At 34.3% G+C, this 25490-nt stretch overlaps 1 protein-coding gene across 1 annotated transcript in view; it reads right to left on the bottom strand.

Annotated features, from left to right (window-relative positions):
* Nucleotides 1–25490, bottom strand: part of by (focal adhesion protein tensin) — a 726462-nt gene that overhangs the window by 672161 nt on the left and 28811 nt on the right. The window lies entirely within an intron of this gene.

Raw genomic sequence — 25490 nt, 5'->3', positions numbered from 1 at the left:
AAAAATCTATTTACTTGTTAAGTATTAATACTTACACAGCTCGTTCTTTACATGTTAGATAATACAACCGTTTTGCCAATTTCCAGAATTTCAGAAGGAATAAGTTGTTTTGAATAATACTAAAACATCGTCCTGTATAATATTTGTTTAGTAATTCATCGTTAATGTAATTTTATTGAAGTTTCAGAACTCTATTTTACTTTTAATCAAAAGAAAAGGTTACAGCAATAATCAGGTTTATTTTTGATCCACTAGGAAACTAAGTTCCTGTAGCTGACTGTATACCACTTGTATCACAAAATTTTTTATTTCAAATCCTTTATGAAAGGTATATAATAAAATACCCAAACGGGCTATATCACTAATACATTACAGAACGTTTTCGGAATGCAAATTCCATCATCAGTGTAACCTGAAAGTAATTAACCACTTTAATTAAAAAGAACGTAAAATTTAAAATGTTGACTATGGTTATGCAAAATGTGGTTAATACTTACGAAGTATACATGCTATGAGCCACTAAAATATATGGGTGAAAACCCGTTAAATGTTATTAATTTATAGATATCTTAAATTATATATTATTACAAATTAAAATGTTCAAGTTACCGTTGAAATTGGTAACATGGCAACGTAAGGCTCTATATAGGTGACATGATCCGTAGACAAAGTGTCTTCGAGGACCTGTTGATAACAACTGATAAAAATGACAATATTGACATGTTCGGACGGATGTCGGAACAAAGCAGTCAGTGCAACTAACGGTAGTTGTCTAAAAATGACAGAAGCCAGCATTATTTAAAATTGAATAAGTTAAAATTATAATAATATAACAGTATCAACCATCAATGTTGTAGTCTGTAATGTGAACTTGTCCTATATTTATGTTGAAAAACATTGAAATTTTTTTTTATAAATTAATGTAGGTAATATAGGCAACCAACTATACATGTATCTAAATTTATTATTTTAACAACAGGTCCTGCATGTTATGAAACATTTGGTAGGTACCAAGGAAATAGTAAAAAAGACATATGTAGGAAGATAGTTCTATAAAATTTATTGTTGAGGAGTGATATAGTAAATGATATGTTTGAATGTGCTGTTGAGATGAAATTTGAATATGAAAAGAATGTTTTTGTAATGTAATGTTCATGTAGTGCTTAACTTCCAACTTAAGCATGGAAGGCCCTCTATGCCAAAAAACAACATTTGGTACCTGGTAAATTTAATAGATTTTTTAAGTTATAAGTTCATGAACATAAATTACTGGTTCGGTGTGAAAAATAAAGATGGTAAGTTGTTTTTGTGTGTTGACCAGTATGCAAGACAAACAGAAAATTGATGGCTGAAAAGTGGTTTGGTATTGTATTGTTCAAACATTGCTCAAGTTATAACTTAAGAAAAAGAAAAAGGCTCTACATGTTAAAAGGAACATTTGGTACCTGATAAATATAAAAAGGATGAGTTATAAGTTTGAGTTTAAGGTAGGTAGATGAAGTTAATAGGCTTTTGGTGTGTATTGTAACGATATGTAAAAACTGCAAGAGTAGTTGGGTTTTAGGTGGCTCTGTTAAATTTACTAAAGATATGTGAAAGGAGAAAATACTCTACATTAAAAAGGGGTGATCAATTTCGCCCCATTTAGAGTTGAATTGTTCATACAGTTATTTGCATTTTTTAGTCAAAATATTGATCAAAAAAATTATTTTTTATGAAAAAATATTTAATATAGATCTTGTTAAATCATATTAGTAAAAAATATGTAGTTAATTTTACAATGTACTATCATATTTTCGAATGAATAATTTTAGAGTGATTAATTTCACCCCATTTTACGGTATATAATATTTTTTTTAGACTATTCTATTAATATTTTCATTGTTATTATCAGTAATAAATCTCATCCGGTGATCAGCTTGCTATTAGATGATAGTTTTTCAGATCTCATCCACCTTTATGTCCATTTAAACATTTTCTTTGTTTTGAGAGTATAATGATAAGCTTATTATGAGCTTATGAGAGTATGATATCAATATTTTAATATTTTCACAGTCATCGATTTTTTCAGGTTCTTTACAATTTTTCATTCAAAAAAATTAGAAGAGATTTATTCAAATGTTAATAAAACAGAACATTTAAAGAAATGAAGATATATTTGCGATATTATACTAAACGTACGACAGGGATATATTCTCTCGACAATGATATTCAATTTAGACTCTAGGAATTTTTGTCAAAAACATCAAATATGTTGACTATACAGCTACAACAGCTAACAATTATTTGAGAGACATCCAGGGACTTTTTAACTTATAAGCAGACTAACCAACACTCAGAAGAAATTCGTTCACGCATTTAACAAACACCAGCTGCAATACTTACAATTAAAAAAACTGTTGATAGTACCGTATCTTTCTATAACTTTAAGAATAAGAATAGTTAGTTGTTATATATTTCCGATATACCTATACGGTGTGGAAAGCTGGACACTAAATAAGAAACGCTTTAAAAGGATAGAAGCCTTTCAAATGCGTGTCTAAAGACGCGTTCTCAGTGTTTTGGACAGATAGAGTCACAAATCAAACAGTACTGGAAAGACGAATGTTGAACCTTAAATTATATTTACTGTAAAGTACATAAAAGGACATTTTACTTTCGTGTGTGGTGATTTTTACGCCAAAACAGGAATAAAATCCAACGCTACAGAAACACCACTGGGAAACTTGGATGGTACAAATGAACGTGGCGAAATATTGTTTAAGTTCATGCTGCAACATGAACTATTTCAAATGAACAGTTTGTTTAAAAAGAAACCACAGAGCAGATGGACATGGCAAAACTCAAAACGAAATAGATTTTATTATCAATTAATATTATATTTATTATCAATGCATAGAAATAGAAGAGTATGACAAGAAAATACGACAGCTTTAATATGCATAAAAAAATAAAAGAACTAACAAATACCAAAAAGCGAGCACACTATGGGATACTCAAATATGATAGTGGTAAACTCATTTCAGACATTAAAGATAAACTAAGATTTTGGCAGAAATACACAATGAAACTATTCGACGATGATATAATAATACAAAAAGAATCACAGGAACAAACAGGACCGAAAATAATAATGTGCGAATTAGAACAGGCAATTAGAAATGCAAAGACCGCAAAATCAGTAGACCCAGATCAGATACCCACTGAGATAATTAAATGCATTGACGAAGAAACACTGAATATACTTTTAGATCTGTTCAACAAAGTATATACAACAGGAGTAATATCCGCAGATTGGTTGCTGTCCACGTTTGTAACGCTACCAAAGTCAATATATGCGACAGAATTTTCCCAGTATAGAACAATTTCCTTAATAAGCCACACACTTAAGATTTTTCTTAAAATAATACATGGAAGACTATACAAAAAAATAGAAGAAAATATAGATGACACCCAGTTTGGATTCAAAGGAGGACTAGGAACGAGAGAGGCTCTGTTCGCTTTTAACGTTCTCGCGCAAAACGACTAGATATTAACCAAGATCTCTATGTCTGCTTTATAGATTATCAAAAGGCTTTTGATAGAGTACGCCATCAGAAACTAGTAAAACTGTTAAAAGATAATACTGTGGATAGTCAAGATATACGGGTTGTATATCTCGATCAATCTGTACTGGAATCAAAAAGCAAAGGTTAGAATCGAAAATGTGGATACATAAACTATAGAAATCAAAAGAGGTATTAGACAGGGTTATGTGCTGTCCCCATTGATATTCAATCTGTACACCGAGGCTATTTTTAAGGAAGCAATATCAAAGGAACAACGGGGTATATCAATAAACGGAAAAATCTTGAACAACATAAGATTCGTAGACGACACCGCTGTTTTTGCAGTCAATCTAGAAGCACTGCAACGCTTAGTAAATAGATTACATTAAGTCAGTATAAAATATGGACTACAAATGAACGTTAAGAAAACCAAGTGCATGATTATTTCTAAACAACATACAGTAGGAAGGCTAGATATCGAGGGAAAACAAGTAGAAAGAGTGAATAACTACAAATATCTGGGAACTTGGGAAAATAAAAATAATGACCAAGGTAGACAAATAAGGACATGCATTGAAATTGCAAGACAAGCACTTATAAAAATGAAAACAATGTTTGTTAATCGAGACCTTCCTCTGGAGCTGAGGAAGGTAAAAGATCCATAGAAAGACGAGGAATTTCCTGGCTAAGAAACCTAAGAGAGTGTTATAGTTGCAGCTCAGTAGATCTTTTCATAGCAGCCGCCAATAAGGTACGGATAGCTGTGATGATAGCCAACCTTCGATAGGAGAACGCACTATAAGAAGCAGAAGTCTATTATTTGTCTGATTTTATTTTTGAGGACCCTTTTTCAGAGACTACTCGGAATGGATTTTTGTCCACAGTAATTTGAAAATTTAATTTGTCATATTTCTTGCTTTCCAGCCATCTATTCTATTCCAAAATTATAGTTTATTCTCACTCAATATACAAGTCATAAAACAATAAGTGAAGTGTGAAAAATTTAAGACAATATTTACCTGACATACGTTTCTTTACTAGATTTAAGTTTACATTTTCATTTTCATTTCAAATTTTTGACACTACATTTAATCAATTCAAAGAAATAAAATTAACTGCCATAAACAGGGATGAACTTTCAAACATTTATATTCAAAAATCTGACTAGGAAAAGATTTTATGAACTTACATAAGTTCATAAAAATAGGTCGTAAAACTGCTTTATGGCACTCACTTCTTCGTTCTATACAAATGGGACAATATTTTAAAAGTTATGGGTTAGGTGAAAAATAACAGAAGTGTAGAATTATTAAAACTTGTGTACTAAAATGTAGGTTATACCCTATTTCAGTTCAAATCGAATCTATAATATAAAAATGAATCGCAAAATGTGTTGGTAAGCGCATAACTCAACATAGCATGGACCAATATTAACAGTTATTTTTTTAAAATGTTCCTTGAAGTCAAAGGACGGTTTTTACAGCGAGAAAAATTAGAATAATTTCCGGGAAAATACTAAAGCAGCTTTTTTCTTTTTCCCATACAAATATTTTCTAACTAAATTCCTATTTAACTATTCACGAGAGACACCTTACTGTTGTTCATTGAGCTGTGCATTTAGAAAATGGTCTACTACATTAACCAGTTTTTTTGAGATATGCCTAAACGATGCTTTTGCTCAAACATTGTTATATTCTGAAATGCCAAAATATTATACTTGGAGTCAATCCTCAAGGAGATTTATACGACGGAAACAAGGAAAACCAGTTCCAGGATACCTAGATGTATATTCTACCGATGCGATTGGTCGAATTTATTCAGTACATCCAAGCAATGATGAATGTTTTTATTTACGACTGCTATTAGTCAATGTACGTGGCCCAACATCATTCCAACATTTACGAACTGTTGATGGTGATTTGTGTGGATCATACAGAGAAACCTGCCAACGTTTGCAATTGCTAAAAAATTACGCTCATTGGGATCAAACTCTCAATGGTGCTGTAATATCATCACAAGCTCATCAAATACGAACAAAACCCAAATGATGTGTGGATCAAGTACAAAGATAATATGTGTGATGATATTTTGTATCAAATACGGATTAGAAGGGAAAATCCAAATATACAAATAAGCGAAGAAATTTACAATGAAGCATTGATTTCAATTGAGGACATGTGCTTCATAATGTCAAACAAACTATTCTTTCAATTAGGCCTGTCCGCGCCCAATCGTCCAATGCATAATGCTTTTAACCAAGAGTTGCACCGAGAAAAACTGTATGATCTCAACACTTTGAAAGAATTAATTCAAACAAATCTCCCACTATTGAATGAACAACAGAAGTACGTATTTGATACACGTATGAAAGTAACAAATGATAAAACATGAAGGATTTACTTCTTAGATGCACCTGGTGGAACAGAAAAAACTTTTTTGGTTTCATTGACATTAGCAACAATTCGCTCACAAAATAAAATTGCACTTGCACTCGCTTCATCGGGGATCGCAGCAACTTTGCTTAAAGGTAGTCGAACAGCCCATTTAGAACTAAAATTTCCATTAAACATGCAAAGCAACGAAATTCCAACCTGCAACATTTCGAAGAACTCTGCAATGGCAAAGGTTTTGCAGCAATGTGAATTGAGTGTTTGGGATGAATGCACTATGGCACATAAAAACTCTTTGGAGGCTTTAGATAGAGCCTTACAAGATCTACGGAGCAATCATAACCCATTTGGTGGTGCAATGATTTTATTAGCAGGAGATTTTAGTGATTCCACGATCAACGCCAGCTGATGAACTCAATGCATGTTTAAAGTCCTCCAATTTGTGGAAACATGTCAAGGTATTGCACTTAAGCAAGAATATGCGTGTCCAGTTGCAAAATGATCAACCTGGAGACATATTCTCTAAACAACTCATTGACATTGGTAATGGCAAATTTCCTATAGATACCTTGACTGGTTGCATTTCTTTCCTCAAAGTTTGTGTCAGTTAACTAGATCAAAAGATGAACTTATTCAAAAGGTGTTCCCAGATGTTGCTTAAAATTACAGAAACCATGATTGGTTTAGCAAACAGGCTATATTGGCTGCAAAAACATAGATGTAAATGAATTCAATTTCAAAATTCAAGAACAAATTACAGGCGAATTGAGGATATATAAATCAGTTGATTCGGCTACTAAACAAGATGATGTCGTCAACTATCCGCCTGAATTTTTAAACTTGCTGGATTTACCAGGAATGCCACCTCACAATCTTCAATTAAAGGTTGGATCGGTAGTTATAATGTTGAGAAATATCAACCAACCGTATACTGAAAGCAAAGTATAAAGGAGAAGACGTTTTGATACCACGCATCCCAATGATTCCGACTGACGCATCATTTGAATTTAAACCACTACAGTTTCCAGTGCGGCCTGCTTTTGCTATGACCATAAATAAGTCCCAGGGGCAATCATTAGGTGTTTGTGGTATCAATCTAGAAAACCCATGTTTCTCACATGGTCAATTGTATGTTGCCTGTTCCCGTGTTGGAAAACCATCAGATTTGTGTTTGTATATTCACCAGGTAATCAAACAAAAAGCATTGTATATCATAAAGCACTACAATAAAAATAAAACAGATTTTTGTTAATAATTATGATTCACTTGATTAAAATAAAGCGATTACTGAAAATACTTATATACGTTTTATTTCATTATTCTTTATTACATCGGTTATTAACCTTATGTTAATAATAATAATAATAAATAATTAATTATCTCTATGTTTTGTCATTGAAACACCCACTTTATAAAAATTTGTCACCTTTAGGTTCCCACTATCCCTTTAGATTATTTTTCAATCAGGTTTGAACCTTAAGTTCTCCTCTTAGTTTAAAGCCCTCTGGCAGACATCAAAGTCGGGGTTTTTAGTAAGTCCAAAAGGGTAACCAAAGTTCGTGGAAGCGAAGATACTTAGGTTACCCGAGCTGACCCTCACACACCGCCCTATCATCATGGTGACGGTTCTGTTCAGGAGAAAAAAAAAAAGAAATAAACTGCCACATTCCAAATCTATTTGACAGAACGAAGTCTGTCGGATCCGCTAGTAGTATATAAAAATAATGGTAAATACTTTAACTCAACTATAGATAAGTGTGTGATTATTGTCCATTTCTATTATTCCCTTCCCCTTTTAGTTTCTTTAGATTTTAGTTTCTATTATTGTCAATATGTCTGTTTCTATATCTTCGAATTCTTTAAGTTCCCTACTTTTCCATTTAGGCTTCTTATATTCCCTGTTGCTAGTGTCCATGTTTTTTCATTATCAACATCTTCATTTTTAGTTATCTTTTTTATTGTTTTATTATCTGTCATGTTTTTGTTCGTTTTATTTTTTAAGCTCTTTCTGATCTGTTCTATCCTTATTTACTTTCATTCATTTTTATTTCCATTTTCATTGCCATGTTAGCTTCCGGTTCTTTTGTTTCTGTCTTGGACTTGCTAGTTTTTTAACGTTCTTAATTGTCTTCCGTTGTTCTGCAGTCTTCGTAAATCCGTACATTTTGGCTCCTTATTTTAGTACTTATTTTTAATATATTAAATTTCTTTTTTTTTTTGTTATTGTTAATACTATAGATCTCGTATTAATACTATAGGTCAAAAATAACATAGATTATATCATAACAAATAGAAAAGAAATAATCAAAGACATCGAAGTACTCAACAAATTTTCAATAGGAAGCGACCACAAATTAATCCCAGCTAAGGTACTACTAAATGTCAAATTGGAAAGAACAAAGATGAGCCTTGATACAAGAAAACAAGAAATGGATTCCCCAGAAAACAACGACCTGTATGAATATACACTAACCAGACATACACAAGAATTTCAAGATGAAATAGAAGATGTAGATCAAACAAATGATGGCATAACGAAGGCTCTAAAATAAACGGAAAGGGAGTCTCGATCGTTCTGACCTATAAAGAAAAACTAAGCCAAAATACCAAATAGCAATAAGTAAAAGAAGAAAGCTGACGAAAAAATACGGCTCCAATTACACAACAATGAAGAAATTAAATAAAAATATCCACATATACAATAACAATACAATACAAGAGAAATAACTAAAATAATTCAAGAAAACAAAAGTTTAAAAGTTTTGAGGCGAAATACGAACAACATAGGCAATAAAAATATGTACACAATAAAAAAGAAAGATGGAAACATTACTACGGATAGAACCAAAATCCTTGAGGTTGTCAAATCCTTTTATCGCGAAATGTACGAGAGCACCGACGAAAGGCAAGATCAGCCCATGCCCAAAATCACAAACCAGGGAACAGAAATAATGCCAGAAATAACTCCATACGAAATCAAAACGGCACTTTTAGAAATGAAAAATAACAAATCCCGTGTCGATGACGGAATAGCTTTTCAAGCTTTTCACCGAATGCATCTACCAAGAAAAAACTCCTACTCGGTGAAACAATGCAGTAATTATTTTATTACACAAGCAAGGAGACATAACATATCTAAAAAACTACCGTCCTATCAGTTTGCTTTTACACATATATAAACTTTTCAAAAAAATTATCAAAAAGGACTAGACGCTAAGTTAGACTTTTATCAGCTTAGATAACAAGTTGGATTTAGATCAGGATACAGCACTAACGACCACTTACTAGTGTCTGTAGAAGTCTGCAGAATACAACAAACCATTGGCACTGATATTTGTCCCACTGGCATGAGCCCCTACGTCGCATAGGATTAGCTAGGGCAGCGCTTGGTAGACAGAAGAAGACAAAGCTTATGATAATTAGCAAGAAAAAAATAACAGAAGGTCAACTCTACGTCAATCAATCCCCTGTAGAAAGAGTGACGCACTACAACTACCTCGGCACCATAATAAATGAAGAATGGACCAACAACCAGGAGATTAGAGCACGCATCGGAAAAGCTAGATCCACCTTCAATCGGATGGGGGCCTTCTTCAAGAGTCACAACCTCTCTCTTGATACAAAAGTAAGAATGCTGCGATGCTACGTCTTCTCTGTCCTTTTTTATGGTGTTGAATCGTGGACCTTGAACGAAGATATGTGCAGAAAACTGGAAGCATTTGAGATGTGGCTATATTGGAGAATGCTTAAGATCCCGTGGACTGACCGAGTCACAAATGATGAGGTCCTAAGAAGAATGAATAGGAACCGAGAGGTACTGACCACCATCAAATCTCGAAAGTCACAGTTCTTCGGACATATTATGCGAAATTAATCCAGATATCCTCTCCTTCAAGCCATCCTGCAAGGAAAAATATTTGGAAAACGAGGTCCAGGAAGAAGAAGAACATATTGGTTAAAGAACCTCAGAATCTGGTTTAATACAACATCTGTGCAGCTTTTCCGCGCTGCTGCAGATAAGATAAAGATTGCCATGATGATCATCAACATTCGTAACGGATAGGCACATCAAGAAGAAGAAGCGCTTGGTAAATTAAACTATATATTTAAATCGGACCTACCCATATAAAGGAGAATTTTTAAATAGTGTCTGTTATCTGTACTCACTTATGGTGCGGAAACATTAACACTCACAAAAAATGTAGTGAATAAGATTCTCGTGATTCAGAGGGCTATGGAGCGCCAGATGTTGGGTGTCTCTCTGAGAAACCGAATCCCAAATGAAGAAATACGCCGTAGAACAAAAAAACAAACGCTGTCAAAAAAATCGCGGCACTAAAATGGAATTGGGAAGGACACGTATTGTCGAGTGGAGACCAAGACAAGAAGCACCACGGAGCAGATGACGCCCACCAACTAGATGGACTGACGTCCTGAAGCGTGTTAGCAATAGCCGGATGCAAGCGGCACAAAACAGAGATAGATGGAAAGAGCTGAGAGAGACCTATGTGCAGCAATGGACGCACATAGGTTGATGATGATAACGATGACTATAGATCTTGTTTGTCTATTTTTATGTCGTCCCATTCTTTTAACCTCATTGATATCTATTTCTGGGTGAATTTGTATTCCTAGTGTGTTCATTAGTTTTATTATTTTTCCCTGTACTGGTAATCGTTTAGAAACCTATCCTAGCACACTACTAACTTAGGTAACCAGAGTCTAAGGCAAGTCCATCAGACGACCGACCAGCTAACGAATCTATTGTTTAGATCAGAGTGTTACAAAGATGAAGAACATGTTACATTCTTCGACATAGACAAGGTATTTGATTATTTATTTCAGTTAAAATAGCAAGAGTTTGGTAAAGCTTACAAAGAAGGGAATATTTTAAAATAAGTTTACAAGCATATACAGAAACAGCAACAATTATGTATTAAGGCAAATTATTGTCCTATACTATTGATGACATTCATAAATGATATATTAAGTGTGAGTTAAAAACCTATATGTAGGATACAAATGTTTATAACATTGTAATTATTATGTCAGCTCTTTTTCCTCTTCTCTGGTCACTCCTGGTGGATGACTCCACCTCAACACACTCAACACCATACTCCTGAAAATATAGTAATGTTCTATCCTTACTAGTAGTCCGGCTGGAAAATAGTAATCGCAATGCAACGCAATGTAATTAAAATATAATTTCGAAAAGCCGTTTGAATAAAACAAATCTTATAATGGCAGATCAATATTAGTATACAGACGCTCTAAAACTGATGACGGAGATGTAGCTGGAAACTACGAAGGGAAATCAATGCTAAGCCATTGTGAAAGCCTAGGAAATCACTATCTTCCAAGCGGAAAAGAGGAACTACTGGAATAGATCTATAGAGATTATGTCGCATAGCTAGGCTGCATTAATGGCTGCTTTCAAGCTGCGACTTGAATCGAATCAGATTGATTCCAAGTGAGTTTGGAATTATCTTCAGAATCTGATTAGGATCGGAAAAGTAACAAAGTAAGTGTACTCTGGGTGCCTGGATAAGATGCGTTCAAAGTTGGATATAGGCCTCTTACGCCTAGTATTAAAGGAATAAAAAAAGCGGAACTATTTGCCAGAGGAGAGGTGAAAGGAATATTCAACAGAAAGTGATGAAAAATAAAGTAAAGATAACTTAGATGATCAATGATTTCCTGATTGGAAGTCGAAAAGTCAAAATAAATGTAAAATGCAATTCTCATTAAATCAATAATTGTTTTAATCCCGCATAAAATAATATTACCCTTTATACGAGACCTTTTTAAACATTTATTCCTAAAATATTTCGCTATTGCATCGGTTTAAATAAATCAAAATAAATTTTTTCTTTGACAAATTTTGAACGACAAATACAAATTTTGATTTTGATAGCTATACAATAATATATTAAATACGGTTAATATGGTGGCTTATTTTGTAGTAGATACAAAGTATTACATTCACGAGAAACTTGACGATTGTAAACAAACAGAAATGGGGAATGAAATAAGATACATTTTAACGTTATTATAAAGTTGCTACACTTAATTTCAATGGTTCACTTTTGAGTCAATTTATTACATGAACTTTTGTGAAGCTTACATTACTATATCGGTTTGCATTACGAACTGAAAACCATTAAACTGTGGAAATTGGTTCTTTTAGTGTGGTCTGTTTATAATTACTGCTATACATACAACTTCTTGTTGAGAAATTCCTATATGATAATGAATAAATAAGTGTTGGTTTCAAAACAAGGCGGATTACTAAGAGAATTATTGGCACTATTAAAGAGAACATATTTCCGAGTAATTAATATTAGCGCACAAAGATATCAACATGATTCTGTCTAGAAATTCCTTCTTCTCGGAAGTAGGAGTAGCAAATATGAAAATTATATTTATGAATCTATTCCCATAAAGCATGTTTTTAAATTTGGTGAACGAGATATACTCGATTTTTATTGAACTCGATGTGTTCGCACATCGAACAAGTAATCAATTATCGGTTTTCCTTCTCTACTTTAAACTTCTTTTGTGTAGGATATTTTTGTGTTCAAAAAATGTATTAATTATTACTGAATTGTGCATAATACAGAAGTCTAGCATGTTTATGTCATTATTGTGTCGTGCTGTCTCTCCACATTTTTTTTTTTATAACGAGTTTATTACAGCTGCCGCCGTTTCTCGCAACCTAGCTTCCAACGCTTGCGATCGTTCCAGTCATCAACTTGTAGACCCCTATCTTCCATTGCATCTTTTACTTCTTGTCTCCACGATTTTCTTGGTCTTCCCTTTTTCCTGCGGTTGGTGGGGATCCAATGTAACATTCTCTTTGACCATCGTTGATCATTCATCCTTTCTACATGGCCATACCATTTCAGCCTTTTGCATTCTATAGTTTCCAGGACGTCAATGTCTTTGCCCATACGCTCTCTGATTTCAGTATTCCTTACTCTATCTCTTCTAGTGAGTTGGCAACATCTTCTCCAATAATTCATTTCCATTGCTTTTATTTTGGATGCGTCATTTTTATTTATTACCCAAAGCTCTGAACCATATATAGCAATGCTTTCTATGATGCTTTTGTATATCCAAATTTTTGTGTTTCGGGTGATGTGGTTATTCCAAAGTATATTATTCAGTTGACGTATTGCTGAATTTCCTTGACCAATTCTAGTAGCTATTTCTTTTGTATTCCAACCATTGTTTGTAATGTTTACATCGAGATATTTATAGCTATCAGTATTTTGAATTTGTTTGCTTCCTAGTTCTAAGTGCTTTCCTTCACCTCCCACTACTACGTACTCTGTTTTTGATGGATTAATTGATAAGCCCCACTTAGTATATTCTTCATCTATTTTTCGTAACATGTAGTGGATATCATCTTGATCTTCTGCAAGTATTACTTGGTCATCAGCAAAATGCAAGCTGTACAGTGTATGGTCTCCAATTTTAACACCCATAGGTTCACATTTTCTTTTCCAAATATCCAAAACCCCTCCAAATAAATCTTAAAGAGTGTAGGTGCAATGCAGCAGCCTTGGCAAAGTCCTTTGGTCACTTTTATCTTTTTTGTCACTTTTGTCCAATCTTTATTACACTCGTCATATCATCGTACAACTCCCTTACAGCATTAATGTAAATCGGTGGAATATTCTTGTCTTCTAGCACCTGCCATAGCTTGGCTAATGGGACACTGTCATACGCTTTTTGAAGATCAATAAATACCATGCGTGTCTCCATATTATGTTCCAAACGCTTTTCTATTGTTTGTTTTAGGCAGAGCACATTGTCTATACAAGAACGACCAGTACCAAAGCCACTCTGATCTTCAGCGTCTTCCCAGCAATCTTCAATTCGGCTTTTAATTATCTTCCCGTAGACTCTACAGATTGAGTTAGTTACACTAAGCCCTCGGTAGTTCTTACAATCTTTTCTGTCGCCTTTATTTTTGTATAGATTGCTGATATATGCAGTTTTCCATTCTGGGGGTAGCTCTTCTCCTCTCAGGAATAAATTAAAAGTATAAGCCAATAGCTGAAATAGCCCTCGGTAGTTCTTACAATCTTTTCTGTCGCCTTTATTTTTGTATAGATTGCTGATATATGCAGTTTTCCATTCTGGGGGTAGCTCTTCTCCTCTCAGGAATAAATTAAAAGTATAAGCCAATAGCTGAAATAGTTTTTCAGGGCCATATTTAATCAGTTCAATGGGTACTCCCCCCGGTCCTGGAGCCTTTCCATTTTTCATAGCGTTGGCGTGTTTTTTAATTTCTTCTGGTGTTATTTCAGTTTCTTCGCGGTAAGAAATATCATATTTTTGGTAGCCAATATCTTGGAATTCTGTTCGATCTTCTGTCAGCATTTGTTCATAATATTCGACCCATAATTCTGGGGCTATTAGAGTTAACCTACTGCGTTTTTTTCTATCTGTCCTACTACCTCTAATTGTTTTCCAGGCTTCTTTACTTCTTGCTGTACCCATAAAATTTTCTACGTTATCGCAGGCTTTATTCCACATCTCATTTTTGGCTTTTTTTACCTCTTTTTTTACTTCTTTGTTTAAGCTGTTGTACTGTTGTCGATAGTAAGGGTCCTTTGTTTCTAGCCATTTGTTATACATATTCTTCTTCTTCCCCACAAGATCTTCTATTTCTTTATCACCATTCATTTCTATTTTTTTTGCTATCCACTTCTCCAATAGCTTCCATTGTAGCTTCGTCAAGAGCTTTCATAATTTCGTTGTACGTATTAATTGGTGAGGAGTAACAAACATCGTGAAATTTCAGATTCAACCTCATTCAATACAGAAACTGGGTAGACTCATTTTCAAAACCTTGTAGATTATATCTCTTTGTTGAAATGTCTTGCAGTATCATTGAACTTTCGTTTTCATTTTGTCGTTAGCTTCCTTTAAATGTAAATAGTAGGGACGCTTTAAGCAAATGGTGATCAGATCCACATTCTGCTCCTCGATGGACTCTAACGTTATTAACCTTTATTGTGGAGTTTTCTTTGCATATACAGTAATCGATTATTGATTTCAAATTCCTCGTTGGCTGAATCCACGTGAATTTATGAATATCCTTGTGCTGATAATATCCATTCATTATCTTTAAATACATATGATCGCAGAAACTTATTAATCTCTCATCGTTTTTATTTATTTTTTTCTTCTCCAAATGGACCGACCACTTTGCTATTTACTTTTCTTCCGGTTCTAGCATTTAAGTCACCTAGTAGAATTACTTCCTTCCTAGTTCCAATACTCTCTACCAGGTCCGTCAATTCGTCGTAAAATTTATCCTTTACCTCGTCCTTTTCATCTTCAGAAGGTGCATATGCGCCCACTACCACTATGTCACGTCCTTTTAGTTTCATCTCAACTTTTATTAGCCTTTCGTTTATTTGTTCCCAGTTCTTAATATTTCGTGACAGCCTTTTCTTTATCAATATACTTACACCTGCTGCTGCTCTTCTGTCTTTTCCTACTCCACTATAGAAATGAACAAAATCTTTAAACTTGTCTGTCCCTTTCCCTTTCTTTTTTGTTTCTGTAAGGACTGTTACATCTAATTGAAATCTCTTAATTTCTTTCAACACCTCATCAAGCTTAGTCCGAATACCTTGCACATTCCATGTTCCAAAACTCATTAACCTTTTTCGTAAGCTGGGTCGTTTTCCGTTAAGACCGTCCGGCGTTTTCTTTCTAGGATTTTTTGCAATACAGTTTTTTTTCCGTGTGATGGGGAGCAGGCCCATCGCCACAACCTCCAATCCTGGTGGACCGGGAAGATTTCTGTAGAGGCCTTCTACCCTTAGCCGAGTGGCCCCAGTTTTTGGGCGCTGGAGACTCGCCCTCACTCTTCTCATTCTAAGATAGGATTTGCTGACTATGTGTTAGTTGTTCTATACTTACTTTGAGACGTTTCTTGGTATTTGTGATACCCACATATCGGCATCAGTGAGTACCCCAAGATCTAAAGTCAGCCGTTTCACCCTCCTCCTTTCTCAACCGGGCTTGGGACCGGCTTTGGCACATTTTTCTAATACCTCTTTATATTCCTGGTTAATTGCCCCTATTCCGCTATTTAAACTTAAATTTTTACTTGAATAATTTGCTAAATTTAAAAATAGTTTCTTGAACAAATTTCAACCTGTATGTAGAAACTTCAAATAAATATTTTATTTTACGATCTGTGGTTTATTCCAAAATTTAAGAAAAATTAAGAAATAAAATATTTGGGGGTCATTTTCAACAAGAAGGGAAATAGCGCAGATGAAATCAGGGAAAGAATAAACAAGGGCAGAGCAGCGACCCGTGCCTTAAACTCTCTTCTCTGGCAAAAAACAATTCGACGAGAAACCAAAAAACACATTTACGGTAGTATAGTTCAAAGTATTACACTTTACGGTTCGGAAGTATGGGACGTCACCAAAGCTAATAAAAACAAACTTATGACGACAGAAATGGATTATCTGAGACGAAGCTGCGGTAGATCGAAACTGGAGAGAGTTAGAAACGAACAAATAAGAAACGAAATGAAAATGGAGAGAAATATCAATGATGACATAGAAAGAAAACAATTAATCTGGTTCGGACATGTTAAAAGAATGCCAGAGTACAGATGGCCTAGGAGAGTACTGGAATGGATCCCTCCTGAAAGAAGAAAGAGAGGACGACCACGGAGAAGTTGGCGCAACGATATTGATGAAGCAATGGCGGCAAGAGACTTAGAGGAGGCAACTGCATATGACAGAAAAAGATGGAAATTGGGGGCGGAGAAGCGGCGACAGCCGTAATAAATCCGTTATTATATATATATATAAGAAATAAAATGGTATTGTTAAAAGAATAAATCACGTTTTAATATTTATAATACACAGCAAAAAGCGTGAATTTGTCAACGTCCATTTGGCTCTCAGCTAATTAGTAATCTTCCATCGTACATCTCGCTTGATGTTTGATTTGCAAATTCCAAGAGCCATGTTGTATTTAAACACTATGTGACAAGGAACTTCACTTCTTGCTAATTGGAAATACGCAACTTCACAGACTGACACGCAACGATACCTTCCAAATTACTTCCTCCCGGAATCTACCACAAGATCATGTTTTTTGAATGGAAGGGAGATAGTACGTGACGATAATATTATTTGTATTAAACGACGTGCTACTAATTAAGATTGCGATTGATGCCAATCTCGCAAAATCCGTATATACCACGCACATACGAGGGATGTTATAATGAAAATCTTTTGCCAACGATTAAAGTCAAATTTATAAATTTTTCTATCTGAAAACATAAATATTTTGGAGTTAAACGTTGATCAAATGAAAAATCGTATAAGTATTAAAACAAATTTTAACGTTCCAAGCAGCAAGAAAAGGGTACTGGTTTGTTGTTACTAGGACATAAATGAAGACGTCCTTTGACAGAAGTGGCTCGGATCAAAATTCGCCAATATCAACATTTAATAAAGCAAAGAGTAACAATTTGCAAAAGAATTTAACTGTGATATTTTCCAATATAGTCAAGAATTCTTATGGTTCATGAAAAAGCCGCAAATGAATTGTTTTCAATACGTTGTCTGGTGAAAGTGTAAGTGTTTGCCAGAAGAAATCTAAAATTTGGACTGAAACTGTTTTGAAATATGTGTATTGAACAAATTCGTGCCAAAAAATATTTAAGTAATATATGTTTTGGTGTTAAAACTAGTAAAGCAGGCGTAACACCTCTGTTACGCCTTAATCACCTTAGATATGCGGATGATATACTCCTGATCTCCTCGGAACGACAAGAACTAGAATTAATGCTGAATGAACTTCATGAAAAATCACTGCAAAAAGGCCTAAAAATTAACTTCAACAAAACAAAAGTAATGACAAACACGGAAGACCAAGAGGCAATAAAAATACAAACAGAAAAAATAGAACAGGTAAATGAGTATATCTATCTAGGACAAGCAATCAGAGCTAACAGAGAAAATCAAACAGCCGAAATATCGAGACGAGTAAGAATGGGATGGGCAGCGTTCGGCAAACTTTCTTACGTTCTAAAAAATCAAACAATCCCTCTATACTTACGAAGCAAGGTATATAACTCCTGTATAATACCGGTGCTCACCTACGGAGCACAGACATGGACATTTACACAGGCCAATTTGGATAGGATAAGGAAGGCACAAAGAGCGATGGAGAGACAAATGTTGGGTATATCACTTAAAGATAGAAAACGTAACCAGTGGATCAGAACCAGAACAAAGACAGTAGACGCGATAGAACAAGCAGCAAAACTGAAATGGAAATGGGCTGGACACACTGAACGTCTCCAAGACGGACGATGGAACAATGCCATCGGAAAGTGGCGTCCATACAATGCAAAGAGATCAAGAGGCAGACTACAGATGAGGTGAAAAGATGACATCAGGAAACAAGGAGGTCCCACATGGCAGAGAACAGCTCAAGATAGGGAAATATGAAGAGAACTGGGTGAGACCTACATCCAAGAATGGAAGGATAGAGAATAGGTTAAAAAAAAAACACCTCTGAGCAAACATGGATGGCTCAGAAAAATTAAAATTATTGCTTACACGGAAGAGCAGAAATACACGTTATTGAAAAGGGGTTAAACTCTGGAAGTAGATTATGTTAGTCATAAAAAGAAATGGATGACTTCGAAGGTTTTCGAAAAATGGATTAAATAATTGGACAAGACAACGAAAAAAAAATTGTGTTATTTATAGACAACTGCATTTATATATTATATATATATATAGTTGCTAGTAGGTAAAAAATTAAACAATATTAACCATAGAGTGGCATTAAAAGTATAAAGGTAATATATCATTATTGCAACAGACAGGGTTGTCCAGAAAATTGTTAATCGATGTAATTGATAGCAATTTTCTCGTCCACAAATTGATTTCTCTATAACTCTATAGAAAAGAATCTATAGCAGAAGTGGAGTGAAATTGTGGAGTGAAAATGTACGTATAAGACTATCAATAAATACTTCAGTCAGTGGCGCACCCAGGGGGGTTTTGGGAGTTTAAATTCCCCCTGGGCACCATTCCGACACTGTTAGTCACAAAATTTAAGGACTTATAATGGAGGTAGCATAAAAAAAATTTCGGTGCCCAACCAAACCCCCCCCACAGGAAAATTCTGAGTGCGCCACTGACTTCAGTAAAGCATATTTCACAAAAAAATTTAAAAAAGGGAAGAAGACGAAATTAATCTCGCAACTTTAAAAAAATAATGGACCATCACTACAAACATCTGCCAAAATCTCTGCAGATTTTTTACTGGCGGACTTTTTTAGGGATTAATAATGATGTTAGCCATACCGTACAGAGGCATAGGGCCTAGAACAAGGTCGTCATAACTTGGTCCACTCCACTAGAGTGTCCACACAGTACTAAAAATAGAATAAAAAAAAAGTAGAATATAGGTTTGTAATTGAAAACTGTAACGATGTGGAACGTTAGCTATCGCCACAACGGATGGATGGATATCAGAGATGGAAGGCTGACAACGTTATAAAACCAGAGTCACGCACGAGAGAATGGAGTTCTATCAGAGTGTTCTATGAGAGATTTGAGCACAACTCCACTTGCCGTAGGGTACCGTAGGGTGTCGACCGAAGTTCAACTGCTTCTGCTAGTGTGTTGATTCAGTGACAGCTCCTTACCGGTCTTAGAATGTTGACCTGAGACAGACCTGTTCGGTGACTAAATGTTGATTAGTCACTTTCTGCTCCATGCCGGATCGAGTGTTGATCAATCTGTCCACCTCTAACCCATCATTCTTTCTTTTCAATGTGTGACTATCAACACACCGTATTTTCTTTTCGATTTTTATGATATTAATTATATTTTATTTTTAGCAGGTATTAAATAGTGGGTCATAGTGGGAATTGACAAGTAAATTTTGTACAAAGTAACTACGATATAATTTTATTTTGGTATTTATTTGTTTCAAAAATGTTTTTATTTAAATTAAACCTGAGTTTTACTGAGTCTGCTGTCTAAAAGACCTACCCGTCACAAAATGTATCCATTATTTGAGTTCTGGACCTGATTAGAATATAAATAGTAACAATACCAAAGAGAAATTATACTGCAACGTAAATACAGTTAAAAATAAACGTTCCAAAGAAAATAGAAAAATACGTCTAACAGAAAATGGTTACGCCCAGTATCTATACAAATATAAAAAAAAAGTATGTACAGCTGGTTCTTAATAAACCTGATACGACTTTTAAAACGTATTTTGTAGAAAATTGAGCAGTGTCTTTTGAATGATAAATACTTATTATTTACATACTGTCACTATCACTGCCAAATCTTAAAATTTGCCAGATAACTTATTCTGTTCAACCTCAAAAAATGGCTCCACATGCTAGCAAAGAACTAAAAGCAAGAGTTGTAACGAAATTAGAAGATGGTTGGTCGCTATCTGCCGTAGAGAACCATTTTAACGTAAGCAGAACAACCGTTTTTAATATTAATAAAAGACGGAAAGAACAAGAAACTCTCGAAAGAAAGCAAAGTTCTGGAAGACCAAAAATATCTACCGCTCATGAGGATCGTACGCTTTTATAGAGATTAGAAAAGAATCCTTTTGAAGATGCGAGAACTGCAAGAAATATGTCACAGTTTCCGAGAAGAAAGACAACAACTTGGCGCAGAATTAAAGCATCGCGTCTTAGGTACCGAACTGCAGCAAAAAAAGCTCTTATACCACAACAGAAGCAATCAAAACTTATATTTACTTTAAACCACCAGCTACACAATTAAGATTTTTGGGATAAGGTAATATTTACAGATGAGAAAATTTTTCAATCTTCTAAAAAGTGCAAAATTGGGGTGTATAGACCAGATAATAATAGATTTAAGTTTATAGATATCGAGCAGCTGGTCATTTTAGCGCCAATGTATGGGGATGGATTTCATCCAGAGGAATGGGAATGGTATGGCGTATTGATGGCAGGTTTGTTGGGCAGACTTACCTGAATATTCTAGAAAACATCATATTTCCCAGTGCGGAACAGTGCTATCCAGAAAATAATTTTATCCTCCAACAAGATAATTATCCTGTTCACACTGCAAATATAATAAACCAGTGGCTCTAGAATAACAACATCGAAACCTTACCATGGCCCAGCTACAGTCCAGATTTAAACCCAATCGAGAATGTGTGGAGAGTTAGTATAAAACGGTTGTATCGGCGTAATTTTATACCTCAAAATGCTGAAGAGCTGTGGCACGGTTTACAACAGGTTTGGGAAGACCTCTATTAAGAAGACAATTTCATAGTGCCCCTTACGCAGATAGACCGAAGACTACAAGCTGTTATCAATGCTGATGGAGATATTACAAAATATTAATTTTATTTTTACATACCTAAATTTAGTATAGTTTTGGTCCTCCAGCTCCTTGCTTTCTTTCGATAGTTTCTTGTTCCCTTCATTTTTTATTAATAGAAAAATTGTGGTTCTGCTTGTGTTAAAATGTTTTGCTGCTTCTGATAGTGCCCAGTTATCTTTTAATTTGGTTATAATCCAGTAAAATAAGGCAAAAAAGGGGGCAAACCTCGGAATGAAAGATAATAAGCTGAAAATTTGCATACGTCTTTATTTTGATGGTATAAAACTTACCTCAAAAGTCTCATATAATCACGTGTCCGCGACTTAAGATATTAAAGGTCAAAGGTCACGAAAATGAGTTTTCTGCAAATATCTCGTTTCCCTTACACTTTATGACATTTAAGGTGGTAAGAAAAATTGTAGAATGGAAAATTCTCTTCAATTTTTGTCTCAAGTACTTTTATGTACCTTCAACCCTTCTTAAGATAGAGCACAAAGAGTGGGGGACCGCTTACCTGTGTATACGGTAACGCGAAGTCAGCCAGTAGGATTCAACATATCTCTTGTACGGCGGTTGCTGTTTCTGCGAAGCTGTAGCAGATGCTCCTTTGTTATATATGACCTAACCGGTTTTTTTTTAATATGACTTTCTACACACCGTGGCGAATGAGTTTGGGACTTCTATGTATATACGCACAATAGCGGTGGAGGGATATTTCACTTGATGATGGGAATGGTAAGGTAGAGCTATTTCTCTGCGTTAGTATTTCTTTACCGAAAAAAATTTATTTTATTATATTTTTATTTTATTTTTATAAAAATTTATTTCCAATTAAAAGCTGTTAATATCACTACAAAATAAGCCAGCGATGATGCTGATGTTCTCATTGTAGAAACAGCTATTGCAGAGTCTGAAAATGTAGGAAAAACTTCCGTCATTGTAGGAGAAGATATTGATTTGCTAGTTATCTTGATAGGACGAGTTCAATCACATCAACAAGAAATTTTTTTTTTTTAAACTGGTAAGGGTAATGCGGAGACAAAATTATATTCATCGAAAAGTTTTGACGCGTTTAGTGGATGTGATACGACTTCTGCGATTTATAGGAAAGGTAAAATATAGTTTATTAAAATGTTCGAAAAAAATCACCATTTACATCAGTCACCTCAACTATTTCAACAAAAAAACATCATGCTCCAACATCAAAAGACGATATAGACTCTTTTCGATACACCCAGTTCCTCAAATCAACAAGACTCAACAAACCAGTGCAGTTATCAAGTCTTCCACCTTCAAGTGCAGCAGCTCGTCAGCATATCATTCGTGTCTATTATCAGACCCAAATTTGGTTGGGAAATGATTTAGAACCCCAAGAATTCGGCTGGGTAATGCAAAATGAATTTCTGGAACCAATAACAACATTATTACCGCCAGCACCAGAAGAACTGCTGAATACAATATTTTTCAATTGCAAGAAAGGTTGTGGTTCTAATTGCGGATGCAGGAAATCAGGATTGCAATGTACTTTATTTGTGGGCAGTGTAATGGACAATCATGTCTAAACGCTTCATCAACTTCAGATGATTTCAATGAGGAAAGTGAATATGCACCTGATATTCTTGAATATTTTTATTCTGATACTTTAATAAACGAGAATGATGATGATGAATCCGATATTGAGCAGTCAGAGGAAGAAGAAGAAGACGATGAAGAAGAAAATTAATACAAAAATATTATCATCATCATATAACGGGGGTCCTACGGCGATTGCCACTTCCCGCATTTCAGCCTCCATCTTTTCCTATCTCTCCAATCTCCCTCTTCTAAGCCTCTAGATTGCATTATTTTTGTAATTTCTCTTCTCCAGGAATTTGGTGGTCTTCCCCTTTTCCTTCTTTCTGGCGGAACATACATTAAGGCTTTCTTTGGCCGCCGCCAAGATTCTAAATAAATAGTTAAAAGTAAAATAATTGTTGGATTCGACCGTTACTTGATGGAAATTCATTTTATGTAACAATAAAACACTGAAAACTTTGTTTTCAAAACTTCCACAAAATTTATTTTAAATTCTTATCACTACAGCTGTTTCGGCTAATTGCCTTTCTCAAGTGATCTGTGTAAACCCATGCCAGAAACAGATCACTTGAGAAAGGCAATTAGCCGAAACAGCTGTAGTGATAAGAATTTAAAATAAATTTTGTGGAAGTTTTGAAAACGAAGTTTTCAGTGTTTTATTGTTACAAAAGTAAAATAAATAATAAAAGTATGTACGTACATTTAATTTCATAAATATAAGTTTTAAACGAAGTGACATTTTCAAAGCTCAATGTTCCGTCCTGTACGTTTTATAAAATCATTATCTACCTACCACAACATTGTTTTTCCAAAAACAACTATCAGGCGCTTGCAATTTTCTAGTAATAAATCTCGCTGGCTCGAAGATTAATTTACAACAGGTCATTATCCCAATCAAAAGTGAATTACGCATTGAAAAAGAGTAAGCAATGAGCTTTTAACATGGTTACCTTCAGCTACGAGTACTTTACCCATTATTCCGCCTCCGATCACAATGTTGAGAGAATTCAAGGCATATTACATGAGTCTATAAGTTGTTAATGAGTTAAAAAAATCAGGTTGATCAATATGTAAGTTAGGTCTATTAAGGGAATATCTGTTATGATTATTGCTTTTCAAAACATATTATTTTTTTATTGTTTAGTTACTTTTATTAAAGAATGATATGTTATTGACTAAACTACATTTTTTCATTTGATACTGGAGCAATCTAAAGAAAATAAGGATATAACAAAAAAAATAACGATATCAGGTTGAGAAAGACACTCTGCCGAACTACAGCTGTAGTGATAAGATTTTATAATAAATTTTGTGGAAGTTTTAAAAATAAAGTTTTCATTGTTTTATTGTTACATAAAATGAATTTCCATCAAGTAATGGTTAAAATAAGGATACTAAATATACTACTAGCAGAAGTAAAAAAGGCGAATAACAGATATCAAGACAGAAAAAGCTGCAGTATCAGCTTTTCCTGCTGTCAAAAGCGTATGAGGAAATGCTGAAGTGAATTAAGGAGGATAATCTTTTCACCCTGCCGCTACCTTGGAAAAAGTGTTGCAAAGGGTTTTCACGCTGTATCTCCTAAATTATCAACCCTACAGAAAATTTTATTTGACATTATTTATAGCAAATTAAATTGTCTACAAGTTTATTCCCATTACTTTTTACCGGAAAATAGAAAAACGTTATTGCCAAAAATAACTAAAAATGTTTGAACAAATATTCTTTTGGTTCTTTCAAAAACAACTTTTTATTTTGGTAATTTTACAATAAAAAGACATCAAAGCAATATTATAGAGGGTTTTAAACAAATAATTTTCACTGCAACTGTATTTAATTTTATTAATTTCTTCTCCGCTTACTCTGAAGTTGTTCGCATGAGAACCATAGGACCGAATATTAGGCTTAGTTTTTTATTATATATTTTCTTATTCATATAATTTATTATCTTGTTAACATTCCTATGGTATTATTAGTTTATTATTGACCTTTTTCTTGACCACCTATGAGGTAGTTTGGAGGTACGTTTTTTTAAGTGGCATCCCCATTAGGCCCTAGGCAGTATGGTTGATGCTACTTGTAACCTTTTGAAGGTTTAAAAAAATTGGACTCTTTGAACACACAGCATTGGACTGCTCCCTTCTTAATACCTTGAACAAGAAAAGAATGTCAATGTCCTCTGCTACGACAATCATGTAATCATAGGCTTGGAATGACGCAAACGCAGAACGAACAATGACTGAATCTATGTCAGATTTAGCCTGGTCGACACTAAAACCCACTTCTGATACAGCAGTTGTTTGAGGTATATTAAGTTTGAATTATTCTTTTCATTATCAAGAAATTTATCTTGGAATAATATTGGTGATCTCATTAAACTTCATCTCTTTCCATTGGTGCTTTTTGATAAGTTTTGTGGTGGAGGAATGGGTCGAAAGTGTAATTACTGTTTTGAAACTATTTTCTTGTGGCATCTTACCTAATGAAATTACTACTTTCGTTGGGAATAAGCCACAAAATAAGTCTAAAATGAATTTATTTTTGACGTTTCGATTTCCATTCCGGAAATTGTTCTCAAAATA

Source organism: Diabrotica undecimpunctata, chromosome 6 (assembly GCF_040954645.1).
Source record: "Diabrotica undecimpunctata isolate CICGRU chromosome 6, icDiaUnde3, whole genome shotgun sequence".
Taxonomy (NCBI): Eukaryota; Metazoa; Arthropoda; class Insecta; order Coleoptera; family Chrysomelidae; genus Diabrotica; species Diabrotica undecimpunctata.
Note: the sequence above shows the minus strand (reverse complement) of the source record. Positions and strands in the feature narration are given on the sequence as shown.